This window comes from Musca autumnalis, unplaced genomic scaffold, assembly GCF_047663935.1.
Source record: "Musca autumnalis isolate F117 unplaced genomic scaffold, ASM4766393v1 scaffold_28, whole genome shotgun sequence".
In the NCBI taxonomy this organism is placed as follows: Eukaryota; Metazoa; Arthropoda; class Insecta; order Diptera; family Muscidae; genus Musca; species Musca autumnalis.
The window spans coordinates 574,847-601,473 of NW_027411844.1; the positions used below are offsets into that span (position 1 = coordinate 574,847).

Below are 26,627 nucleotides of genomic sequence, written 5' to 3' on the forward strand. Positions count from 1 at the left end.
AATTCCAGACATTTGTCTTGGGGCGATTCAATGAACAATGCGAATGTCAACATCTTAAGCGCGTGGCTTCAACAATCGTCTATAGAATTTTTGAGATTGTCAGATTCTGTCCCGACTTTCCCGAATGGAGCGTCATTCCTTGACCACTTTATAGTAAGCACAAAATTAGTAGATCCCATTTCTCAAAATTTTTATATTAGTACCTTACCAACCTTTTCTGATCATTTCCCCCTAAAATTAAACATACATTTTCCATCTTTATCTATAATCGTAAATCCTCCCAACTGTTACACTTCCTATAAAAATACAAACTGGGATATGTTTAGAGTAGATGTTCAAAATGATTTGCTGAATACCTTTCCTGATCCAAAAAGGAATCTTTCAAACTCTGAGATTGATTTTCACATAGACAATATGTCGGAGGCGATAAATAATGCGCATTCCAGACTCTCAAAGATTAAAAATATGGGTAAAAAATTATAGTTTCTGATTTAATAAAGAACCGTTTTAAGTTGAAGTATACTTGGCAGAGGGATTTAAAAAGGCTTTTTAACAGGACTAGAGATAGATCAGATTCAAATTATCGCTTGTTATCAAAGCAGATACAACTTTTAGGAATTATTATTAAAAGACAAGTTGAAATTGAACAATCTATGTTTTTTTTCGGATATGCTTAAGAAAATAAAACCGGGTCCAAGGGCACATAAACAGGTCTATAACATTATTGGTTACAAAAGGAAGGCTGGTATAAATAAATTACACTGTGCGACAACAAAAAAATGACGAGGAAAATCGAGTAGATTATGAAAGTAGAGCTAAAAATATGAGACACGTGTATCGGCGTTATAAAAGTTTACGTCGGAAAGTAACCAAAATAGGCGGGGCAAGTTCCGCCCATTTTTTTCGAAATATTCGAGTTAAGATATCTTTGAATCCTTGCATTTCAGGTGTATAGTGTCTTTGGCAACTTTACAGAGTAGGATGTGGGCAATATTTTTATTAAAAAGTTTAACCCTCATGCGGTTCATCAAAGGGGTCTTTTTTGTCCTTTTTTCAAAAATATTTCAAAAACTCCTTAAAAATGTGATTGTATCAAATCCAAATATTCTACAAAATTGTTCGTCATAAAATTTTACTAAAGGTCTCAGAATACACCAAATCTGTAACTCTTGTCTAATCGCCAGGAATCTCTAAAAATGAAAAACACGTTTTAGGGTTAAAGTCGGACTTCATCCGAGTTTATTCAAAATTGTTCCACAAAACATAATTTTAGAGAGATGATGTCAAAGACAAAAATATTCTTCGTCAAATTTCACTATGGGTCACCAAAGAAATAAAATGTCTATTAACATTTTATAGCATGAAAATATCAGTATCAATTTTGCTGAAAAAACATGAAAATATTTCCCAATTTTTTTGATGAAAATTTTTCCTTCTTTTTTCGAGTTGGTACATGGAAGTAATATGAAACTTGGTTGTAGCTGAAAAGTGTCAAAGGATGAAATATTCTACACAAAATTTCACTATGAGCTTCGAAATTAACCATTTATCTATGTATACTATTTCCTTAAAAAATTAGATTACAAATTTATATATATTAGGATGAAATTATATGTTTTAATTTTGGACTGTTAATTTTACATAATTCCATAATGGATCAAAATCTAGCCAAATCCTTTACTTTTTGGGAATATTGTTAAAGAAAGAAATGTTCCAAATGAAATTTCATTATGGGTCTCTGAATAAAAGAAATCTGTAACCATAGCATATAACATTCTTAGATGCACTTGTTTTTGATATATATGTTTTAGGGCCATATTTCCCAATTTTCATACAGATTGTCGTTGTGATTGGATACTGTAAATATCATATTGATGGTTTTTCGTTGCGAATTCATACAGAAGATGTTGTGCGTTCCATTCATAATACTTTTGAAATATTTGTGGTGCATTTATAAATTTGGAATATAAAACACCCACATTGGACATGCCCAATTTGTGTATTTTTAGTACTTTTAACTTAAATTCCCCAGTTTGGATAAGCCATTGGTTGCTTATATTGTAAGTGAAAATACATTAGAGGTCTATTGCTATGGTCAAGTGAAAATATAGGTGTTATATGGGCTCTCACATGAACAATTTGGTGTGGTCCAAAAAACTACAATAATGGGGCTAACTCCTACTTTGGTGGCATTTACGGAATAAACCTTAGAAATTGACATAAATGACTAACTGGGTTCGTCATGGTGATTCATGATACAGCTATTTATGCCAAATGCTAGTGTTAATTCCGTAAATGCCACCAAAGTAGGAGTTAGTCCCATGATTGTAGTTTTTTGGACCACACCAAATGGTTCATGTGAGAGCCCATATGACACCTATATTTTCACTTGACAATAGCCATAGACCTCTAATGTATTTTCACTTACAGTATAAGCAACCAATGGCTTATCCAAACTGGGGAATTTAAGTTAAAAATACTAAAAATACACAAATTGGGCATGTCCAATGTGGGTGTTTTATATTCCAAATTTATAAATGCACCACAAATATTTCAAAAGCATTATGAATGGAACGCACAACATCTTCTGTATGAATTCACAACGAAAAACCATCAATATGATATTTACAGTATCCAATCACAACGACAATCTGTATGAAAATTGGGAAATATGGCCCTAAAACATATATATCAAAAACAAGTGCATCTAAGAATGTTATATGCTATGGTTACAGATTTCTTTTATTCAGAGACCCATAATGAAATTTCATTTGGAACATTTCTTTCTTTAACAATATTCCCAAAAAGTAAAGGATTTGGCTAGATTTTGATCCAGTATGGAATTATGTAAAATTAACAGTCCAAAATTAAAACATATAATTTCATCCTAATATATATAAATTTGTAATCTAATTTTTTAAGGAAATAGTATACATAGATAAATGGATGAAGTCCGACTTTAACCCTAAAACGTGTTTTTCATTTTTAGAGATTCCTGGCGATTAGACAAGAGTTACAGATTTGGTGTATTCTGAGACCTTTAGTAAAATTTTATGACGAACAATTTTGTAGAATATTTGGATTTGATACAATCACATTTTTAAGGAGTTTTTGAAATATTTTTGAAAAAAGGACAAAAAGACCCCTTTGATGAACCGCATGAGGGTTAAACTTTTTAACAAAAATATTGCCCACATCCTCCTCTGTAAAGTTGCCAAAAACACTATATACCTCTTTAAACGTAATGGAAAATCCTAGACTGACAACTATGGATGAAGTAATCAGCCATTGCAAAGAGATTAACAACAAAAAATCGTTTGGGTTGGATAACATATCTAACTTTATAATAAAAAAACTTCCTGCTAAAGCATTTGAGTACCTAACAATATTATTTAATAACTGTTTGAATAACGCATAATTCCCTGATAGATGGAAAATTTCTAAAATCATTCCAGTTATAAAAAAACCGAACAATTCAGACATTAATAATTTAAGACCAATTTCTTTGTTGTCCAATTTTGGAAAATTATTTGAACGAATAATTCGTGTTAAGATGGACTACGGCTTAAATACATCTTATATACCAGAACTTCAGTTCGGTTTTAAAAGAGGTAACTCTACGACAGATGCACTACTTAAATTTCAAAATGATATAGTAAAATTGTAACGTTTCCAAAAAGGCTCAATAAATTAAACCTTAAACCTTGAATATTGTTTTAGTGGCGGACGAAGGCAAAGCTTGGGAAATAGTATATACAGTCTGTGGCAAAAGTTAGTATACACCGTTGAAGCCAGGGTTTCGGAGTCGAGGTATTTTTGGCTCGACTCCGACTCCGACTCCAGACGAGTTTTTTTCACGACTCCGGCTCCGACTCCGACTCCGGGTCGACTCCGAGAGTAAAATCCTATACCATTTGCACAAATTGTTAACTTTTTCACATATTTTGGCCTATATAGGCTAATGTGTTGGGTTTTCCTTACATATTCATTAGAAAGGACATTCGTTCGAATACATTCGAACATATAAATACTGTTTCTGCCGAATCTTACATCGAAAAATTGCAAAGTTAGAAAGTTTTTGTCGGTTTTCCTTTTTTGCACGAGTATATACTGGACGGAATTCTTCCGCGTGAGAAAATCGTTAAGCTTTCAAAATAAGTGAAAATGAAGGAGCAATGTAAATCATAAGGACAACATGCAAAACAATTATGGGCAATTCATGGCCAAGTTTCAAACTGGATGTAAGCCAACCTTTTAGTGTGCTTAGCCTCAAAAGGAGACCCCCAGTTGTAAAGCTCAATAACAGCCATTTTTCTTGATTTTTTCCGAGAAAACTACGCAACTTTTTGACAGTTTTGTTTTCTTCATCTGAAAGAGAAAAATATTACGAAGTTTTGAGGCCTTCGTAGACGGCCCTGTTTTTATTAAAGCATTGTGGGGTGCCAACTTTAGCTCGAAAACTAATAAACCAATTGTCATATATTTTTGTGGCCGATTTTGAGAAAAACACAGTTTATGCTGTAAACAAAATAAAATAAATTGTTCCAATCCAACGCTCACACTAAGGCAATATTGTTCCGATCGACTTAAAAATTTGACTACCTATATGATATTTATACATTCTACTTTTTTCTGAAATTTATACACATTTTGAACATTGGTGTGGAAATATTTGAGATATAGTGTGTATTCAACCCAACACGAAGGCAGATGAAAATTTTCGGGAACTGAAAAATTAGCTCACGATGAGATTTCGTGCATGAAATTATTCTAAAAAAATGTTGCTAGGAAAATTTTATGTAGGGTCGGTCAACTAGGACATGAAATCAATATTGCCATGTTTTCACTTCTTTATCACTTTTACCCGATCCTTTCTCATGAAAACTATGATTATATATTTCATTGAATTTCGTATGTGATTGTGTAGAAAACTCGGATACACATGAACTATATCTGTTTCTGGCGGATAGATCCGGTTATTTCAATGTCTACATCTAAAGCCCTCATCGAGTATATAGAAAAAAAGGGTCCTCAATGAAAACATGTCATCTAAAAATGATGAAACAATGTCTCCAAACTGAGATATAAAGCTATTTTCTCAATGATGGATGGGGGTCAATGAAAAAATTCATTATGTCATAAGTCAGAAATTTCAGCTATGGGATCCTTTGGGGTTCTCAATTGGGGCTTTCATTCGGAAAAGGAATTTTTCCACCCGTAGATCTTAAATTCCATTTTGTGCCACAGGGTATTCAGTAAGATTTCCCATAGAGACCACGCTGTCTTTAATAGATCAACAAAAAAGGGATGAATAGACTACACTTCAGAGGATAGTAAATATCCTGTGAATCGTCCCTTAACTTAGTATAATATACCGTTTGCATATATGTTATCTTATACATTTCTTTTAAAATGATTTTTAAAAAAAGTTCTTGTTCCAAATTTTATGTTATACTTCTATAACGTGGAAAAAATTTTGCCCGGAGTCGGAGTCGAGTTATTTTTTTCGACTCAGACTCCGACTCCGACTCCAGCAAAATTGCTCGACTCCGACTCGTAGACTCCGACTCCGAAACCCTGGTTGAAACCAAAATGTATTAGGGATAAATATCACTATAACTTATTGAAAACAACAAACAATTAGTTTTATTTGATAGACAAGAAGGTTGTCTTCCGTAATAACAATTAAAAGTGCGCAATATTTGCATACATTAGCAAATGTACGGTTCGAATCCCAAAAAGACCAAAATTTATGTCGCAAAAGTTAGTATACAACGGAGAATCCTCGTGGAACTGTGTAAAAAAAACTTGATATTTTTAAACAAAATGAAATTAAATCTGTACTTAAGATCATGAAGAGTATATTAATTGGTTTTAATGACCGTTATTGTACTTATAGTGACAAGTCCATCGTACACTGGATCGTAAAATCCACAAAAATTGATCATCTACAAATACAACAACTGTAGCTACAAAATTCCGAGTGTTATGTCCTGTTTATGAATTCTAAAGACATGAAATGCTCAGAAAAGCTCTAAAGTTTCAATATGGGGTGATCTTGATCGAGTTTCGACTTGTCCTGTTTGAAAAAGGGGAAATTTTTGAAAGAAACCTATACTTTTGAGGCCATTGTCCTTTTGAAATATACAATAATCCTTAATCCTTACAAATAAGGACTTCCGCATTGAGTTAATTTTCTCACAAATGTTGCCCGTTTTCATATTCCCACCAAAACTAAATAGTAGGAGAACCTCAAGGTCCGTTGTAAGCCCTACAGTTATATTGCCCTACCGGCCTTTTAGCAGTATCGGACATTCTTCTCGTGTCCCTAGTGTCTAATGTACTACTAATGTCTAATGAACTACTTCTAACTGATCCATTTAGTTGTATTTTGGTCCTAAGTGAAGCGAACACAGCTTTTCAGAACGTTTTTGCACAATCCATGCGTTATAGCAGCCGAGAAAGCTCTGTATTAAAATTCTAAATTAGCTATCATATCCTTCTGTGGTGGTGGAGTATCACTGTAGGGCTTACACCAGAACTTGAGGTTCTCCTACTATTTATTTTTGGTGGGAATGTGAAAAGGGACATACTTTGTGAGAAAATTAACTGAAAAGGAAAGTCCTTATGTGTAAGGATTAAGGATTATTACATGTTTCAAAAGGAAAGAACGGCCTCAAAAGTATGGGTTTTCTTCAAGAAATTCCTATTTCTTCAAAAAGGACAAGTCAAAACTCGATCAAGATCACCCCATATTGAAACTTTAGAGCTTTTCTGAGCATTTCATGGCTTCAAAATTCAAAAACAGGACATAACATCCGGAACGTTGTCGCTACAGTTGTTGTATTTGAGATGACCAATTTTTGTGGATTTTACGATCCAGTGTACGTTGGACTTCTCACTATAAGTACTATAACTGCCATTAAACCCAATTAGTATACACTTTACGATCTTAAGTACAGATTTAGTTTCATTTTGTTCAAAAATATCAAGAATTTGTTATACAGTTTCACGAGGATTCTCCGTTGTATACTAACTTTTGCGACATAAATTTTGGTCTTTTTGGGATTCGAACCGTACATTTCCTAATGTATGCAAATATTGCGCACTTTTAATTGTTATTACGGAAGATGACTTTCGTGTCTCTCAAATCAAACTAACTTTTGCGACAGACTGTATATTACACTTCATTAGATAAATGCATATGCGAAATTATGTCAGTTAATTGAAACTCCAAACTTTTCCTATAGTCCTGCTTAACCACCCGTGAAACGTAATTTTTCAATGTATATAATAGGTCTAATAAGCTCAACTCGAAAGAGAATTAATTAAATATCACTATAAATGACCTTCGCCTTAATAAGGCAAAAATAAACATTAGAACATTTTAGGATTTTTCGCACCTTTCTAGGACGAATTTCCAAAAATCCAGCCTTATCGACCACCTTCGCCCCAAGACTAGGCGACACCCAAGATTTAAAGATACTAGCTTCAGCCGTTTCGTCTGGGCGTTGATTACACTGTGCTACAGTGAAAATTTGCAGGGGTTCTAATGCATAAATTCGGTTTTGTGGGAGTCCATAGAAGACGAAAATACCTTTGGTTTCTTTGGGTCACTTCGGTTTTTGATTTTATAACGGTAAATGTAGTAAAAATGGGCTTTCTTGGATTTTCAACTTTAAAGTGACATTACTTCTTTTTTCCAGAACCGATTTTCACACTCTATTCTTTATTAGAAAGAATATAGTCCTTCGAACAAGTGATAGATTTTTAAAATCGGTTAACAAATGGCTAAGTAATAGTGGTTTTTATGTGACAAAAACGCATTAAAAACAGTAAAATGTTTTTCCTTGTGCTCTAGCGTAAACGATACCTAACAGTACAATTATTTACTGTTAGCAAGTAGAAAATTTAGTTGGTTTTCCAAAATGGGAAAAACTTACGAAATCGGTTGAAAAATGAATGAGCATGTATGGTTCTAATTGGGATTATCTTACTTAACAATTACGCACAAGGTACCAATCTTTTATAAAGATTTTATATAGTCGCCCCAAGACTAACCACCACCCAAAATTTCGAGATTCTAGCTTCAGCCGTTTCGTCTAGGCGTTGATTATTAGTCGGTTAGCCACACAAAATACACCATTTTTAGTACATTTAAGTTCTTTACGCACCCTTCTAGGACGAATTTCCAAAAACCCAGCCTTATCAACCACCTTCGCCCCAAGACTAACCACCATCCAAAATTTCAAGATTCTTGCTTCAGCCGTTTCGTCTGGGCGTTGATTATTAGTCGATCAGCCCACAAAGTACACCATTACTAGTACATTTTAGTGCTTTTTGCACCCATCTAGGACGAATTTCCAAAAACCCAGCCTTATCGACCACCTTCGGCCCAAGACTAACCACCACTCAAAATTTCCAGATTCTAGCTTTAGCCGTTCCGTTTGGGCGTTGATTATAAGTCGATCAGCCCCACAAAGTACAAAATTTTTAGTACATTTTAGTACTTTCCGCACCATTCAAGGATGAATCTCCAAAAACCCAGCCTTATCGACCACCTTCGGCCCATGACTAACCATCACCCAAAATTTCAAGATTCTAGCTTCAGCCGTTTCGTCTGGGAGGTGAAGATCTCTCAGTCATCATCACTCAACTCTTTTATATATATAGATAGATTGCATTTTTTAACACTTAGGTTGTTGTTTAGAAATTAATCTTAAAAATCTTAAAAACTGCTTAAATTTTTTGATTTCGAATATGGATTAGAGATGATTGTACCAGCATTAGTACGTATTACTGAATAAAGTTTTTTGTGTCCGCGATAGGTTTAGCCATTTAATATTTTAAATTCAAATCCTCCTTCGTATTCAAATAATCATCTTCTGGAGAAAATATCACTTTAATATTAGATAAATTATTCTGCTCGATTTCCTATTCATATAAGCTGTAGTTATTTCGTTATCAATTTAGCTATTTTATTTTCCGGCTGGTACAATAATTGATAATCCATTTGCAGAATCGAAAAATGAAGCAGTTTTTAAGATGTTTAGGATTAATTCCTAATCAAAACAACAAAACAAATGCTAAAAATTTTACTTCTTAACGTTTTAGAATAGAATAGCAAATGTTTCACACTGGTATAAGGGAAACATTTAGAAGAAATAGTAATCATTCGAATACCAAATAGAACTTAAAATGTATGTAATTGATCGTAGTTTAGTACAAAAGAATTAAAAGATAAGGGAAAAGTACAACCATTGTTAAAAATTGATGTTAAATATTAAAAATGTTTAAAAATTGCATCGAAGCCCACTTTGAGTAGGATAGAAGAGTCGACTTGATATCAAGTTGACAGATTTATGGGCCTATTTGATCATTAATAGGGTCTTTACATCTGAATTTTAAATGAACTGGTTTTAACAAATCTTAAAAATAAATGAGGAGTATTTACATCTGTTTTTTTTTTTTTTTTTTTGTTTACTCGCCCATACAAACACAGAGAATTATTTACAAATATTTTCGTTTAGAGCAAAACATTCAACAATAAATTAAAAATAGAAGAAAGTCGGATTTTAACACAATTTTTTATAAAGTGCACCACAAGATCCAAAAGACAAAAATTTATTCGGAACATAATTAACCACGAGCAAAAAAAAATTATGGTGAAAATAATTTTATTCATACAAAAACAAAACCAGCTTTCGCGCGCTCTGAAAAGGTCGGGAAGAATTTGGAAATTTGTAAGCACTGTTTTCTTTTTGTGTTCGAAATATAATATATTTACATTCTATTTTTAAACAGGAACGGCATGGTAAATTCTGGGAACGGGATGTACCAAGGTGCACATTATCTTTTTTCAAAGAAAGTTTCAGAATGAGCCGGGAGTATTTTAACATATTGTGCCAAGAGCTCTCCTCAGTGGGAAGACGTGACACCCGATTCCGCAAATGCATACCGTTGGACAAACGTATTGCAATAGTTTTATATACTTTGCGCTCGTCAGCCGAATATTCCACCATTGCATGATTATTTGGCGTATCAGCTTCAGCGGTTTGTGTTATTTTGAAGGAATTTTGATCCACGGTATGGGAAGTAATGGCCCCAAAATATATTTGTCGCGACATTCCATCCCAAGAAAAAATTTCCGAGTGTGTTCAGGGGTTTGAATTGCTGGGATTTCCACAATGTTTCGGCGCACATGGAAAGTATTTCAACCACAAAGAGATATATGTATATACTAGCATATGCCCGCTACTTCGTTAGCGGAAAATCCCCATGGTATAAAGCAGGATAATAAATAAATTGACCAAAATTCAGAATATAATGTCTCCATTTCCCATTTACAACTTTTTTTATCAAAATAAAAGCCAGTAATGCTACATACGACAGTTAAGAGTGTTACTATTTATCTTTTTCTAAAAATCAAGTATTTAGTTTTCAAAAAGAACTACATAAATCGAATCGTTCGCTATATAGTTTTACGTAAATCGACTTATCTCCAAAAATTAATGTCTACAATCGTAAAGCAAATATGTCTCTCCCTCCCTCCTTCCCTTCGCTTCTTATGGTATTGTATTTTTCGAAGGCAAAACAAATGATTTCTTTGTTAGTTAATAACAGCACTTTAATGTTAATTAACATTTAGTAATATTCGTACCGCGAAAACACTAATTATCAACAACTCTACCAGTTTGTAAGAATTGAGCTTGCTTCTAGTTCTGTCTGTTCACACAACCCCAGCGATCCCCATTTTTAAACTTACAGAACTATATTTTAAAATCACCACTTTATTTCAACTAATACTAAATATCAGCTTAGAAATCTATCTGTTCACACAAAACCAAATTTAGTGCGCAAATTAAAACCTTTTTTACATTTCCGTTTTTTATTGAATTTTATTGAATTCGTTAGATAAGTACCCAACGCAATTTACCCCTTGCAACGCCTTAAAATACGCATTTAAAAGTTGCACTTTTGTTTCATAATTTTTTGTAAGTAACAACCGGTATGCACAAATCTATAATTCTTAATATTTTACAAAACAGTTATATTTTACTCTTAAAATCAGAAATGTAAAAATGTGGAAATTTAAAGTTTTCTATCTACAAAGAACAACATATGCCAAATTACAACAAAATACGTAGGAAAATGTATCCTAAAGGCCGGTATGGTTAAATAAGGGCATACCAACGTGTATTGAAAATATTTTGTACATATTCCGAAAACCCTATATTCTAAAGCGGGGTACACACGATCAGTTTTGACTGTCAATTTTTCGGAAATATCGATAAATGTCAAACTATCCAGCATCCACAAAATATTTTATGATGACTGACAAAAATGAACGGCCACACTGGCAAGCAACCGATTGCTTGATCAAAACAGACAGTCAAAACTGACCGTGTGTACCCCGCTTAAAGAGGAGTACGCACTATCAATCAAAAATGATAGCCAGCGTACTTTTAGGACATTTTTCCTGCAAATAACAACTTTTATTTAGCGAAAAACCTTTTAAATACAATATATACGGTATTATTTAGATATTACAAAAGAAATTTTTCTGTTAGGCTATGATATTCACGAAATAGACCTCGATGACTGTCAGTTTTGCTTGTCAATGTGTACTATACTTAATTTGCAGCAAAATTGATTGAATGAGTCTATAACGTAAAAATGGACGATACCGCTACATTAACCCTACAGGAAACCGCGTGTCTATGTGCTAAATATTGAGCCTCGCACTACCAACTAATATAAGTGGAATTTTTGTGTTTTACTGTAAAAATTAGTAACCTATGTCCTTCATATCAAACTACAAATGTTTCGAAACTATCAAAAATCGAAACACTTGTACTGATTATTACAAATTATCGAGTACACGGAGAGACATATTGTCAAATAGTTAATAGGGGGCAGAGGTATTTTTGGAAATTTCACCATTACATAACGTTAACATAGATTCACTACAACACAAAAGAAAAAATCATATTTTTTTATTAAAACACCAACTTCCCCAGCTTTATATATCACCGTGGGTCATCTTGCAAAACAAATAAAAGTCAAACCCTTCATACAGCACGGAAACAACTCGAGTTTAAGACCGCCATAATCCGGTTTATTTATTTATTTATTTTTGATCAAAGCTAGCACAATGAGAATGTTTTAATTCCTATATATTAGTGCTAGTGGTTTAACATAAGTTTCACTAAGTACATTGATGAGATTAGAAAATTATGACAAAATTAGTTAAGTAAAAAAATCGCAGGTTGTTGCATATTATCTGTATATTTGGTGGAAGGTTATTCCAAAGACGAATAGTTGGTATATAAAACTGTTTATCTGATTTAGATTTTTTAAATTTAATCTGATTAATTTTTTTCCTCTCTTCGAGATCGAAAGTTTAATACGTTCTTTCAAGTACGATGGTTCATTGTTTGTTATAATTTTATGCAAAAATACTAGGCTTCTGTACTTCAGATAGTTTTCAAAACTCATGTTGAAAATGTGATAGGCATGCGCCGATATGCGGTCATTGCGTCTTTTGTTAAAAACATATCTTGCAATGTTATTAAATGCAATTTTTAGTTTTTCTTGATCAGAAGCGTCGCAGCTGCAAAACACCTCAAGCCGTAAAAAAGAGTTGGAATTAAATATGTCTTAGCTAGAAGCATTCGTATTTCAAATGGCGTTGAGGATTGAACAGACCACAGGTTACGTAGCATTCCATGTACTTTACCAGCTGCCGAATTGATGTGGTTAGACCATGAAAGTCTATCATTAAAGATAATTCCAAGGTTAGACGCAGAAGAGACGTAATCAATTATAGATCCATTAATCTTTAAGTTTTCAAAGTTAATAAAGTTTTGCTTGTTCTTTGAAATGTAAATGCATTTTGATTTAGCAGGATTTATCATTAATTTGTTATTTGATGCCCAGTTATTGACTCTATCTAGATCATCGTTAATTCTCCTTATACTGTTTTGATAGTTTTGTGAGTCGAGTCCCAAATACAATTGGACGTCATCAGCATATATAAGTAGTTGACAGTGTTTTAGAACATCGGGGATATCATTTATATAAATGCAAAACAGCAGCGGCCCTAAAACTGAGCCTTGTGGAACACCATTGTTTATTGGTAAATGTGTGGAGAGTTTGTTGTGACGGAAAACTGTTTGTGTGCGGTTACTGAGACAGAAATTTATGGGACGACAAGCTTATGAGGAGAAAATAAATATCTTTTCAAGTTTTGTCAATAGTATTAAATGGTTCACAGTACCAAATGCTTTACTATGGTCTAGCAGTATCAAGAATTAGTCTCTCATATTGTCCATATTGTTTCTGAGATCCTCAGTGACATCGATTAGGGCAGTGACACAGCTTCTATTCCTCCAAAAACCAGATTGCCGTTCAGTCTGTAAATTATTGGTAGTAAGGTATTGGTTTATCTGTTTATACATAAGGTTTTCCATAACTTTAGATATCAATGGTAATATCGATATCGGACGAAAATCATTATTTGACTTTGGGAAACGGATTTTGAGAGAATGGTGTTGCACATGTATGTGATGTAAGGCAAAAGTGTTGGCAGTACTATTCTCAGAAGTTTAGGATGTATACCATCCATACCCTCTGCATTTGATTGAGTTTCTTTAAATATACACAAAATTTCGTCACGATCAGTACATCTAAACGAGAATTCATTCTCATTCCGTACAATATTTAAATTCAAGTAGACGTTTTCATTGTTGTTTACAGAGTTATTACCAACAAACTTTTTGTTAAGATCCTCGACATCAATATCAGCATTTTTAAGGGATTGCTGTTTTTGGCCAATGCCAATTTCCCGAATTTTCTTCCATTTGCTTCTGCTGTCCACGGCTGTAGAAAACTTGGTTTTGAAGTATGTAAATTTGGCTTTTTATTTTTAGTGACCTCGTTCCTTAAGGACTTAAATTGCATACATAGCTCTGGAGTTCTGTTTTTTCCATCTTTTATATCCTGAATCTCTCTTATGAATTAAATGTTTAATCTGATCAGTGAACCAAGGCTTTTCTTTATTCTTTGGTAAGATCGATCTTTTGTTTGTTTAAGATATCATTACATTTCTCTTGGAAAAAACCATTTTGATCATTAATATTTTCTTTGTAAACAATTTCATTCCAATTTATTGTGCATAGCTGTCTGTTCAGTACGTAATAGTTTCTTCAGAGGTGGCAATTTCGACATTGTATGCCACAAAGAGAAGATCATGTTTGGAAAACACAGGAGCAGAAAGTTGGTCATACAAGAGGATTTTTGATAATTGATTTGTAAAAATTATGTCAATAAGACTGTTTGTGGTGGTATGATAGTGTGTTGGAGATGTTGTTTTTATTGGATACAAGTCGAGCATGCGAAAGTAGTCTGGTACAGAAGATTCCACTAGAAGATTACAATTGAAGTCACCAGCAACAATGATATCGTTGTAGGGCATTGATATATTTTGCAGATCAGACAGTAAGTCGGAGTTATCAATGTATTTATTTGGCCTGTATACCCATCCAACAAGTATTTTCAGAGGTCTTTTTATAATAAGATCCAGAAATATGTATTCACTTTGGCTGTCGTCACCTGACTTTATTTTAAACTTGCAAGTAATTCCATGTCTTACATAAATGCAAGCACCTCCAGCGTATGATTTTCGGTCAGCACGATATAGTTTATACCCAGGTATATTATACAAATCATCGAGAATTTCAGAGTGAAACCATTTTTCGGAAACACAAATAATATTAATCCCTGAAGAAACAAAAAGTCGATGAAATTCATCCATTTTATTATTAAGACTCTGGGCATTGATGTGTACCAACTTTAATCCAATCCTTTGTCTAGCAAGAATTCTTATCATGTTGAAAAGTTCGTCTTTGGAATTAGTATCATCATTGTCACAGAACATATATAGCAAAATTAATAGCAACTAGTACCTGCGTGGTTATTATCAATGAAGGATCAAAATTTATGTTAGATGAATAGACTCTTATCGTTAAATTTTTAAACAACAGCAGTATAAAATTATAATTGATTGAGATGAGCAATAAATTAATATGTAAGAAGTTAATAAATAAATAAATAATTTTAATAAGTTTTATAAAAAAGTAGAAAATTTTTTTCGGTGTACCAATGTTGATATTTATATTGAACGGCAACATCGACAAGGAATTTTGTGGTTGGCAATGCTGTAGTGGCAACACGGCAATAATAAGACGAAGTAAATTAGAATGACATTTCATTGTTATTATCAGCATTTTTTGTTGAAGATGAACGAAAGGGAAAAAGACTGTTCAATTTGTCAATAGACTCAATACGTATGGCTTCATCGGCATCGAAACATTTCACATATACGAGCCCGCGTAATGTGAAAGTAGTAGAAAGTATTTTTTCTTTTTTAGCGAGTTAGCACATTGAAGAATTTTATAGTTTGCACTAGTCAGATCTTCGTTGACGAAAAAGGGAACATCTGAATCAAATCCTATTATTAGGCAGCTGTTTTTGATTTTGCTTCTTGAAACGATTTACAGTTTTGAGAATGTTGTTACGATCAAATGATGTAAACAACTTTGCCAAAATGACACCATCATTTGTTGTATTACCTTTGTTACGGGGTAGTAAACACTGTATGGATTTAATTGCAGGCGGCATAATATTTATAGAGTTGCACAGGTTTTTAAATAATGTGATTAAATTTTCATTTTCACAGAAAGGCACTCCACAAAGTCGTAGATTTGTAGAGACCTCAATATAGTCTCGTTGAGTGATTTGTTGTTTCAAAACATTAAGTTCGTTTTTCATTCTCTGCATTTCTATTCCTTTTTCTATTTGTTTACATTCTATGATGTTTATTTGCTCGCTGAGTTCGTCTACTTTATTAGAGAGTGTTGTTATTTTGGCTTCAATGCTTGTTAATGCTTCATCAACACTCTCTTTAACACTGGCCTTGATGGTGGCTATCATTATCTCGTTTTGTTTTGTAAATTTCGTTTCTATTAGTTTAAGAATTTTTGGTGATTTGTTATGTAATGATTTTGGTGTGTCATCAACGCGAGGAATTTTCTTAGAAGAGGTGGGGGTAGAGAGTGTTTTGCAGTTTTGTTTTACCTTGTTGGTTTGCATTGTTGTTGTTATGAGTTTATGAAAAACGATATTTTATATTTGTTCTTATTAATAATTGACCTTAAAGGATTTTTTATGAGTTGAAAGTCGCAGTGAAAAAACACGTTAATTTTTTAAATGGTTTTTGTAACTTTAACGTGTTTACGTAAGTTAAAGTTTTTATTTTTTTGCGGACACAATAATGAACACGACTGCTCTATATTTGTCTGGTCTTCAATAGTCTGGTCTTCAATCGTTTTGCAATTGCACTGCTTGTGATGCTTAATATTGCTATTGCCACCTGTGATTTATGAACAGTTTCGTTAAGACGATACGAATACAAATGTGTTCAAACTGCTACCTGAGTTACGTTTTGTTTATATATAAGTTATTTTTGTTTGTTTTTTGTTTTCAGTCGAATAAATATTTTCTACACCGAAAGGCGTTTGGTAGTAATTCGATCGAATTTGATGTCGGATCGTCTTAGAAATCAAATATACTATATTCATTCATTAACCATCATTCAAAACACAACTTTGTTTTTCACTAAACACTAATTTTAAATGTAAGTTATATGCATAGGTAAGGGTACTTTACACGATATGTCTGTTGACAGCACACAACATGAGTAATCTTTTGTCTATTCAATTCGTTTGTCTATGCCAATACCATAACTTACAGTTCTCCGAAGTTTTCAGTATGTATTACATTTTTATTTTCCAGGGTTGTAAGATGGTTGCGCCATACTTTTTGGGTCCCCTCATAATAATACAACATAATGTTCGTCTCATTAGAAAATATAACGTCATCAAAGTACTTTAAAGGGCTTGAAATCTTCTCTGTAGAAAATTCGTTTCCCTATATTTTACGGGGAGAGCAGTGGTTTTTCCTATCCCTTCGTGATAATGCTTTTCTGACTTTTTCACGTAACGCACATATTCCAAAATCGTTTTCAATTACAAAACCAAAATTTGATTCTGGTTTGTGGTCTATTATTGATTTCCTAAATTATTTGGTGACGAAAAGTTATAGACTCTACATTTCTATATACCAAGAACGCCATAAAAATTCTTAATTGCAAACAAATCGTGGCAATATTCACAATTTTTTTGCACTTTAACTGATTTGCAAACATTTAGATCAAGGCCAAGAAATCAAGTACATACAGTTTTTGTTGTTGTTATTTCTGGCCGATTTCTGATTTTATTGCCTTAATGATATTTTAAACAGTAAAAAACTTAACATTATTGAACTAAATGTTGTTTTAATCTTAAATTAAAAATTAAATTTTCCAAATTCGTTGGTAATATTTTTTTTGTTTAAAAAAGAAAATCTGTTGTGCGACATTTGTCAAGTGAAAACAAAATTACTCCAGACACGTAAATCTGGATCGGTTGGTTTTTACTGCTTACATTACGTTAATACTATACAATTGCGACATCTGTTGAAACGGAAGAAAAACTTCTAATGTGGTTTTATAATTTAGTGGTTTACGATAAAATGATACGATGAAACCTGCGCCTAGAAGTAAACTTCAAAATTTGAAATTATTTGTGATAATTTACGGTATATAATATTTTACGGTATATAATAGCAAAATATAAGGATTTTTGTTGTTGATATTTTTTTTTTTGGTTTCAGGACGAATTTTCTAAAACCCGGCATTATCTCGCACATTTGCACCAACAATGACCTATTGGTAAAAGCTCAAGCTCATAGCTTTAGCCGTTTTGGCTGGGCGTAGATGATGAGTCAGTCAGTCAGTCACTTATCACCAAGCTCAAATATATAATAGATTAATGTTGTTCTAATTTAGATGGCTGCCACATAGAAATAAAACCACTAAAAGAAAAAGCTTTTGATTATTTTAACTACAATGGGTGGTATTCCATGGTTTTGTTGGTCCTAGTGGATTATAGGTATGCGATATATATTCATATACATATGCATATATAATATGAGTATTTTCTAAGGTATCGTTTCATCTACATTAACGTCGGTGCTCCTGGTCGGTGTAATGATTCCTACATTTTTGAAAACAGCAGTTTAAAAATGTTGCTGAATGATCCAATTTTTTTTCAAACCAGCAGAAATGTGGGTGGAGCTAATATGCCAGTGGGAGTTATTGCTGATTCAGCCTTTAAATTGACTGAGCATTTTATGAAATCATATCCTTTTTCCGTATCTGCGTCAGAAAAAGAGAAGAAATTCAATTATTGCCTCTCAAAAGCAAGAAGAGTGCTTTTGGTCATTTGAAGGCAAGGTTTAGAAGAGTCGGCAAGGGCATCGATAATGACATAAAGTATGCTAAAGATATTATAAAATGCTGTTGTGTGCTACACAACTTTTTAAATGAACACAATGATGTCATTAATAGTAATTGGTTGGAAGAAATTGACACTGCCGGTCAAGATATGCCTCAAATGCAAATGAATCGAATAAGTAGAAGAGGAGAAGAGATTCGTAATGCCGTAGCACATTATCTATGGGAAAAGGGTAAGATAAAATTATGTAGAAATTAGCTTAGCACTAAAAACCTATCCCTTTTAGATGCTGAAGAACAGAATCTGGCACCCCCAATGTGAATTAGGAAAACAACAAATAAATTTATTTATTCCATGTTCTTTTATAAAAATTCATTGTATTTATTCATATATATATATATATATATATATATATATATATATATATATGAGCTTGGTGATAAGTGACTGACTGACTCATCATCAACGCCCAGCCAAAACGGCTAAAGCTATGAGCTTGAAATTTTACCAGTATGTCACTGTTGGTGCAAATGTGCGATGTAAGGCCGGGTTTTACAAAATTCGTCCTGGAACCACAAAAAATATCAACAACAAAAATCCTTATATTTTGCTATTATATACCGTTAGATATTATATACCGTAAATTATCACAAATAATTTCAAATTTTGTAGTTTACTTCTAGGCGCAGGTTTCGTCGTATCATTTTATCGTAAACCACTAAATTATAAAACCACATTAGAAGTTTTTCTTCCGTTTCAACAGCTGTCGCAATTGTGTAGTGTTAACGTAATGTAAGCAGTAAAAACCAACCGATCCAGATTTACGTGTCTGGAGTAATTTTGTTTTCACTTCACAAATGTCGCACAACAGATTTTCTTTTTTGAACAAACAAATTATTACCAACGAATTTGGAAAATTTAATTTTTAATTTAAGATTAAAACAAAATTTAGTTCAATAATGTTAAGTTTTTTACTGTTTAAAATATCATTAAGGCAATAAAATCAGAAATCGGCCAGAAATAACAACAACAAAAACTGTATGTACTTGATTTCTTGGCCTTGCACAGTGTGTCCAAAATGGTTTTTTTGTCTCAAAAATCTATATATTCTAAACGGATAAAGATAGAGCTATGAAATTTGGAGGAAATGTTTATCAGACATGAATCTTTTATTCCATGTTGTCACCAGCCATTCGGCCAACGTCTTCTATACAATTTTAATGAATAAAAAAAGTTTTTCGAAATTTTAAAGTTTGTGTAATATATATACATTTAAATAAGAATTGATAATTTGTTAGAGTTGTTTAAACACGTTTTGGAGTTATAAAAACATAAAACGCTATATTCTCAAATACAGAGTTTTGTTTTAACAACATAAAATAATTCAATTAATATGCACAGTACAACAAAAATTTAACTAATTAAATTCATGGAGGAATATTTACTTAGCGTAAAAATGGTAATATTTCGGAGTTTAAATTATGTTTTTTTTTTTTTTTTTTGTTTATGGGTGCTATTCAAAAGTGTGGCACTATGTTAACGACACCTGATTCATATACCGCAGCTGATCGTCAGTATCACCAACTAAGGGCCATTATCAATGAATGGCAACGTCATTGTTGCCATAAATAAAAGAATGATAGGCTGTCAACAGGGAAACTATTTTCGTTATTTCATGTTGTTAAATATTACCAAATTATATTTGCAAGTATTAAACAATATATAATTCGGTCGCAAAATGTATCTTTGAACTCCAAAATACGAAAAATCAGGGGTACCGTTATATGAGAGTTCTATCATAAAGTGGACCTATGCCCACAATACTGTGTGTGGAAGTTTATTGACCACTAGGAACACTAAATGCAAAATTGTAGCAACTTCGTTCCGAAAATGTATTTAAAAACCCTAAAATACCTGAAATCGGGCAGTACCCTTATATGGGGGCTACATCAAAACGTGGACCTATATATACAATTTTTAGTAAGGAGATAGTTTACTCGTAGAAAACGTTATATTTAAGTTTTTAGCTAGATCGGTTGATTATTATAGGCGAAATCCTCAAAAAACCTACGATCGGGTGGTAACGTTATAAAGGGCCTATTTTCCGGTGTCGCACTTGGTCGCAATTTCTCTATTGAAAAATTGATAGTTCGAGAGCTCCTCTATATTTGGGTGCCATTACAACAATGGAACCCCGTGGAACTTTTTAGTTATATTCTATTAAAAAAGAACTTTCGTATTATCGGATAACAAAAAGAACCATTAAAAAATTCCAATAACTCGTGATAATATCGTCCTCACAAAATCGACGAATTTCCTTGCGATTTTTAGTATTTGTTTTAACGAAAATAAGATCATGTTATAGCTACCGTTACTTTAATTATAACGGTACAGCCAACGAAATTTTTGTTTTTCTCTCTTAGCTAGCTTGTTTTTTATGCCTTCATATACAATTTTTGGGAACTTTCGGCACAAAATATTGAATTTGGACACACTGTGCCTTGGTCTAAATGTTTGCTAATCAGTTAAAGTGCAATAAAATTGTGTATATTCCCACGATTTGTTTGCAATTAAGAATTTTTATAACGTACTTGGTATATAGAAATGTAGAGTATAACTTTTCGTCACCAAATAATTTAGGAAATCAATAATAGACCACAAACCGGAATCAAATTTTGGTTTTGTAATTGAAAAACAATTTTGGAATATGTGCGTTACGTGAAAAAGTCAGAAAAGCATTATCACGAAGGGATAGGAAAAACCACTGCTCTCCCCGTAAAATATAGGGAAACGAATTTTCTACAGAGAAGATTTCAAGCCCTTTAAAGTACTTTGATGACGTTATATTTTCTAATGAGACGAACATTATGTTGTATTATTACGATGGGACCCAAAAAGTATGGCGTAACCATCTTACAACCCTGGAAAATAAAAATGTAATACATACTGAAAACTTCGGAGAACTGTAAGTTATGGTATTGGTATAGACAAACGAATTGTATAGACAAAAGATTACTCATGCTGTGTGCTGTCAACAGACTCAAACCAAAATACTGAATATTTTTCGAAGGCGATTTTTGAGAAAAATGGCAAGATTTTCTTTTACATTTTTATCCGACGATGTAGATTACGTCAAAAAGTAACTTTACAGAATTGTATTTATTGTAGTTTTCATTGAGTTGTTCTGTCAACAAACTCGATGTTAAGAATATTGCTTAGAGCATTCCTTTGTCCATATGTACATTTAATTTGTAATCGCTTGCTTGCCAGTGTGGCCGTTCATTTGTGTCAGTCATCATTCAACCACAAAATATTTTGTGGTTGCTGGATAGTTTGATATTTATCGATATATTCGAAAAATCGACAGTCAAAACTGATCGTGTGTACCCCGCTTTAGAATATAGGGTTTTCGGAATATGTACAAAATATTTTCAATACACGTTGGTATAGCCCTCATTTAACCATACCGGCCGTTAGGATACATTTTCCTACGTATTTTGTTGTAATTTCGCATTTGTTGTTCTTTGTAGATAGGAAACCTCTGTGCGAAATATTAGCAACATAGGTTTAGGTTTTGAATTATTTTAAGGTTTAAAGACAAAACTTTCAATCGACTTTGGTCCATCATCATACCATCAATTTTATACAGAATGTCTTACATTAAGTTCAGGTTGTCACTGCATTTCTATTTTTACCGTTTCATTTGCGAGAGGATTCTTAGTATCACAGAAATCATCATTTGTAATTATTAAATTTCAACTTCAAATTTCAACTTTTTTGCATTTCTGATTTTAAGAGAAAAATATAATTTTTTTGTAAAATATTAAGAATGATAGATTTGTGCATACCGTTTGTTCCTTACAAAAAATTATGAAACAAAAGTGCAACTTTTAAATGCGTTTTTAAGGCGCTGCGAGGGGTAAATTGCGTTGGGTACTTATCTAACGAATTCAATAAAATTCAATAAAAAACGGAAATGTGAAAAAGGTTTTAATTTGCGTACTAAATTTGGTACCTTTGGTTTGGTTTGAACAGATAGATTTCTAAACTGATATTTAGTATTGGTTGAGAAAAAGCGGTGTTTTAAAATATAGTTCTGTAAGTTTATAAATGGGGATCACTGGGGTTGTGTGAACAGACAGAACTAGAAGCAAGCTCAAGTTTTACAAACGGGTAGAGTTTTTGATAATTAGTGTTTTCGCGGTACGAATATTACTAACTGTTAATTAACATTTAAGTGCTGGTATTAACTAACAAAGAAATCATTTTGTTTGCCTTCAAAAAATTCAATACCATAAGATGCGAAGGGAAGGAGGGAGAGACATATTTGCTTTACGATTGTAGACATTAATTTTTGGAGATAAGTCGATTTACGTCAAACTATATCGCGAACGATTCGATTTATGTAGTTCTTTTTGAAAACTAAATACTTGATTTTTAGAAAAAGATAAATAGTAACACTCTTAACTGTCGTAAGTAGCATTACCGGCTTTTATTTTGATAAAAAAAAAGTTGTAAATGGGAAATGGTGACATTATATTCTGAATTTTGGTCAATTTATTTATTATCTTGCTTCATACCATGGGGATTTTCCGCTAACGAAGTAGCGGGCATATGCTAGTATATATATATATATATATATATATATATATATATATATATATATATATATATGTATATATATAGATATATATATATATCATGAATTCATTTGTTAACTATGTCTAAATAAAGAAGAGAAATTATTATTCTATATAAGGAACCAATGTTTCAGTCTTAACGCTGTTATGCTTTTTTGTACTATTCAGTTCATTGTAAAGAGTCCTGATTGTATACTAAAAAAACAAAATACTTCAGTTGACATATCCTTAATTCACTTCAGATACATTTACTGATTTGAATTATTTCTTAGAATATTTAACAAATCTCCCAATATTTCATTCCTTTCTTTCTCTGTGTCCACCATTTCTTTATGTACTTTCACATTCTCCCTGCTAATTTCATTCATTTCCTTCAAGCACTCTGTTAATTCCCTTTGGTTACACTCAATGTCGTCAATGAGTTTACTATTTTCTTTCCGTTTCCTCTTTGAAGCTTTCGCAATAGATTCTGGACTCGACAACAATTCTATAGTGTCAACGCTACGTTGACTCTCATCCAAAGTATCAGCCAAGGAGTCTGTAAACTCGTCATCGAGGTACTCCACATTGGAACATTGTAAATCTGTAAAATAAAACATTTTTCAGTATGTGAAATAAGAAGTAAGAATGTATTAGTCAGCTGTGCCGACAGAGATATATCCCCAGCCTGGTACATAAAGGAAAAAGTTAACACAATACTTCTGACGTGTATAGGTTTTTTTGAGCTTTCGGTCCAATTTTCCAGGAAGTATGCACTAGCCCCCGAAAAAAATTGTACCGTCGAAACAAAATCCTAAAAACCTACGTGTTGCAAGAAAATTCAGATCGATCTGAGATGTGTCCATAAACTGAATTTTTTCCATACTTTGGGTAGGTGGTACCCGAAGGAGTGATCCGACGTAGGTCATATTCGGACCTAATCCGTCTTTTCGTCTTCGGGTATTTATGGTGACGATATATTCCAATTCATTACCATGTGTCATTATCGAGAGAATGAATGTTTAAATTGACAAGACCGCAAAGTGTGGACCCAAATATTTGGAATTTTCATCAAAAATTTAGACCAACTCGGTTACTTCCTTCAAGAGCCATTTTAGCGTACAATTTTGAACATTTGTGGGAAAAGTACCGAAAGGAGTGGTACGATATGACTCATCTTCGAACATAAATTAAATTTTTATAATATACTAGCATATGCCCGCTACTTCGTTAGCGGAAAATCCCCATTGTATAAAGCAGGATAATAAATAAATTGACCAAAATTCAGAATATAATGTTTCCATTTCCCATTTACAACTTTTTTTATCAAAATAAAAGCCAGTAATGCTACTTACGACAGTTAAGATTGTTACTATTTATCTTTTTCTAAAAATCAAGTATTTAGTTTTCAAAAAGAACTACATAAATCGAATCGTTCGCTATATAGTTTGACGTAAATCGACTTATCTCCAAAAATTAATGTCTGCAATCGTAAAGCAAATATGTCTCTCCCTCCCTCCTTCCCTTCGCTTCTTATGGTATTGTATTTTTCGAAGGCAAAAAAATGATTTATTTGTTAGTTAATACCAGCACTTTAATGTTAACTAACATTTAGTAATATTCGTACCGCGAAAACACTAATTATCAAAAACTCTACCCGTTTGTAAAAATTGAGCTTGCTTCTAGTTCTGTCTGTTCACACAACCCCAGCGATCACCATTTTTAAACTATATTTTAAAATCACCACTTTATCTCAACCAATACTAAATATCAGCTTAGAAATCTATCTGTTCACACAAAACCAAAGGTACCAAATTTAGTACGCAAATTAAAACCTTTTTTACACTTCCGTTTTTTATTGAATTTTATTGAATTCGTTGGATAAGTACCCAACGCAATTTACCCCTCGCAACGCGTTAAAAAACGCATTTAAAAGTAGCACTTTTTTGAAATGAAATAAATTGATCAAGCTCGAGGTCTAGATTTGATAAAATATTTTTATTTTATCGATATTTCGCAATTACATTGAATTGCATCATCAGGATTATCTATAATAAACATTTTGATACACAATAATATATTATCACAGAGGTATAAGTAAAAACCAAAAAACAAACAACGTACCAGTTTCGCATAAATACGTAAAAAAACTAACAAAAAATATTCACTTAAAACTAGAGTAGCATCACTACTATCGTCATCGGCTGTAAATATTGCACTGTTGGTTTCTTTGATATTGCGATCTCTGTATATTCTTTGTTTTGTTGATTATTCCTCTGTAGCTTAAAGCGCTATTGTCGATGTCGGTCTTAAAATTCATGCGCTTTGTTGTTGGCACATTGAGTATGTGGAGCATCTCCATCGTGTAACGTTTAGTGTGGTGAGTTTCGCTCCCCAACACTCTCACTCTCTCAAAATCTGGATTGTGTGTTGTGTTGGCACAGTGGCTTACTAGTGCTGTTTTGGGTTTGTTGTTTTGTAGTCTTAATTTAATGTCGGATTTGTGAGCTGATATTCTAGTTTTTAATTTGTTTTTCGTTGTTCCGACATATAATTGATCACAGATTGAGTTGTCATTGCCACCACATGGAATTTGGTAAATAACATTACTTTTTTCCGTTCTCTCTATTTTTGTTTTTGTGTTCGTAAATACGTTGTTGAGTGTATAATTACACTTATGGGCTATAGAAACTTTGTTTTTGTTGTATATATTCGATTGTGCAAACCTCTCTGATATATCAGGTACATATATCACAGACTTGTATATTTTGTTTTCCTTATTGCTTGCATGATTTTCATCTTTTTCAAATTTGTGTTATAGTTTTTGATGAGGCTTTTTATCAAGTTTGTTGGAAAGTTGTTGTTGTATAAAATATTTTTGATTTTGACTTTATTTTTCGGATGAAATTCATCGTCACTTATAGAAAGGCATCTATGAATAAGATTTTTCGCCGTATTAATAATAATTCTTCTTGGATGTTTCGATAGGAAGTTGATTATTCGCCCAGAAGCAGTGGGTTTTTGATACCAATCTGTTTTAATATTTCCGTTATGTCGTATTACCATAGTGTCCAAATATGGAAGTTGGTTGTTTTTCTCCGTTTCAATAGTAAATTGAATATCTTTGTGGTATTTATTGAGACCTTTCAAGGTTTCATCAATTGCACTTTCCTTCACAATAGCAAATAGGTCGTCAACATACTTTGTTAAGAACGTCGGTTTTACAGTTAAGTTGTTTATGCAGGAATCTAATAATCTTTCCATCACAATGTCTGCAACAACAGGTGAAGCCGGGGATCCCATTGGGAGACCTCGTTTTTGTTTGTATATTTTATTTTCAAATTTAAAATATCGATTATCTTTGATGCAAAAACTAACAATACTTAAAAATGTACTTTTTGTAATGGTTGTGTGTTCTTTTAGTTCTTCCCATCTGCTTTCAATAATACTTATAGCTAGGTCAACTGGAATACTTGGAAATAGAGAAACCACGTCAAAAGATACTAATTTTTCGTCATTCTTAATTGTCAAGTTTTTCAGCTTATTTTTAAATTGCACAGCGTCTCTAATGTTGTATTTGGAATTTTCGGTTAACTTACTTAGTATCTTCACA

At 32.6% G+C, this 26,627-nt stretch overlaps 1 pseudogene; it reads left to right on the forward strand.

Annotated features, from left to right (window-relative positions):
- The first annotated feature begins 9,876 nt into the window (after positions 1 to 9,876).
- On the forward strand, positions 9,877 to 18,716 carry LOC141396346 (uncharacterized; annotated as a pseudogene).
- Positions 18,717 to 26,627: the final 7,911 nt, after the last annotated feature.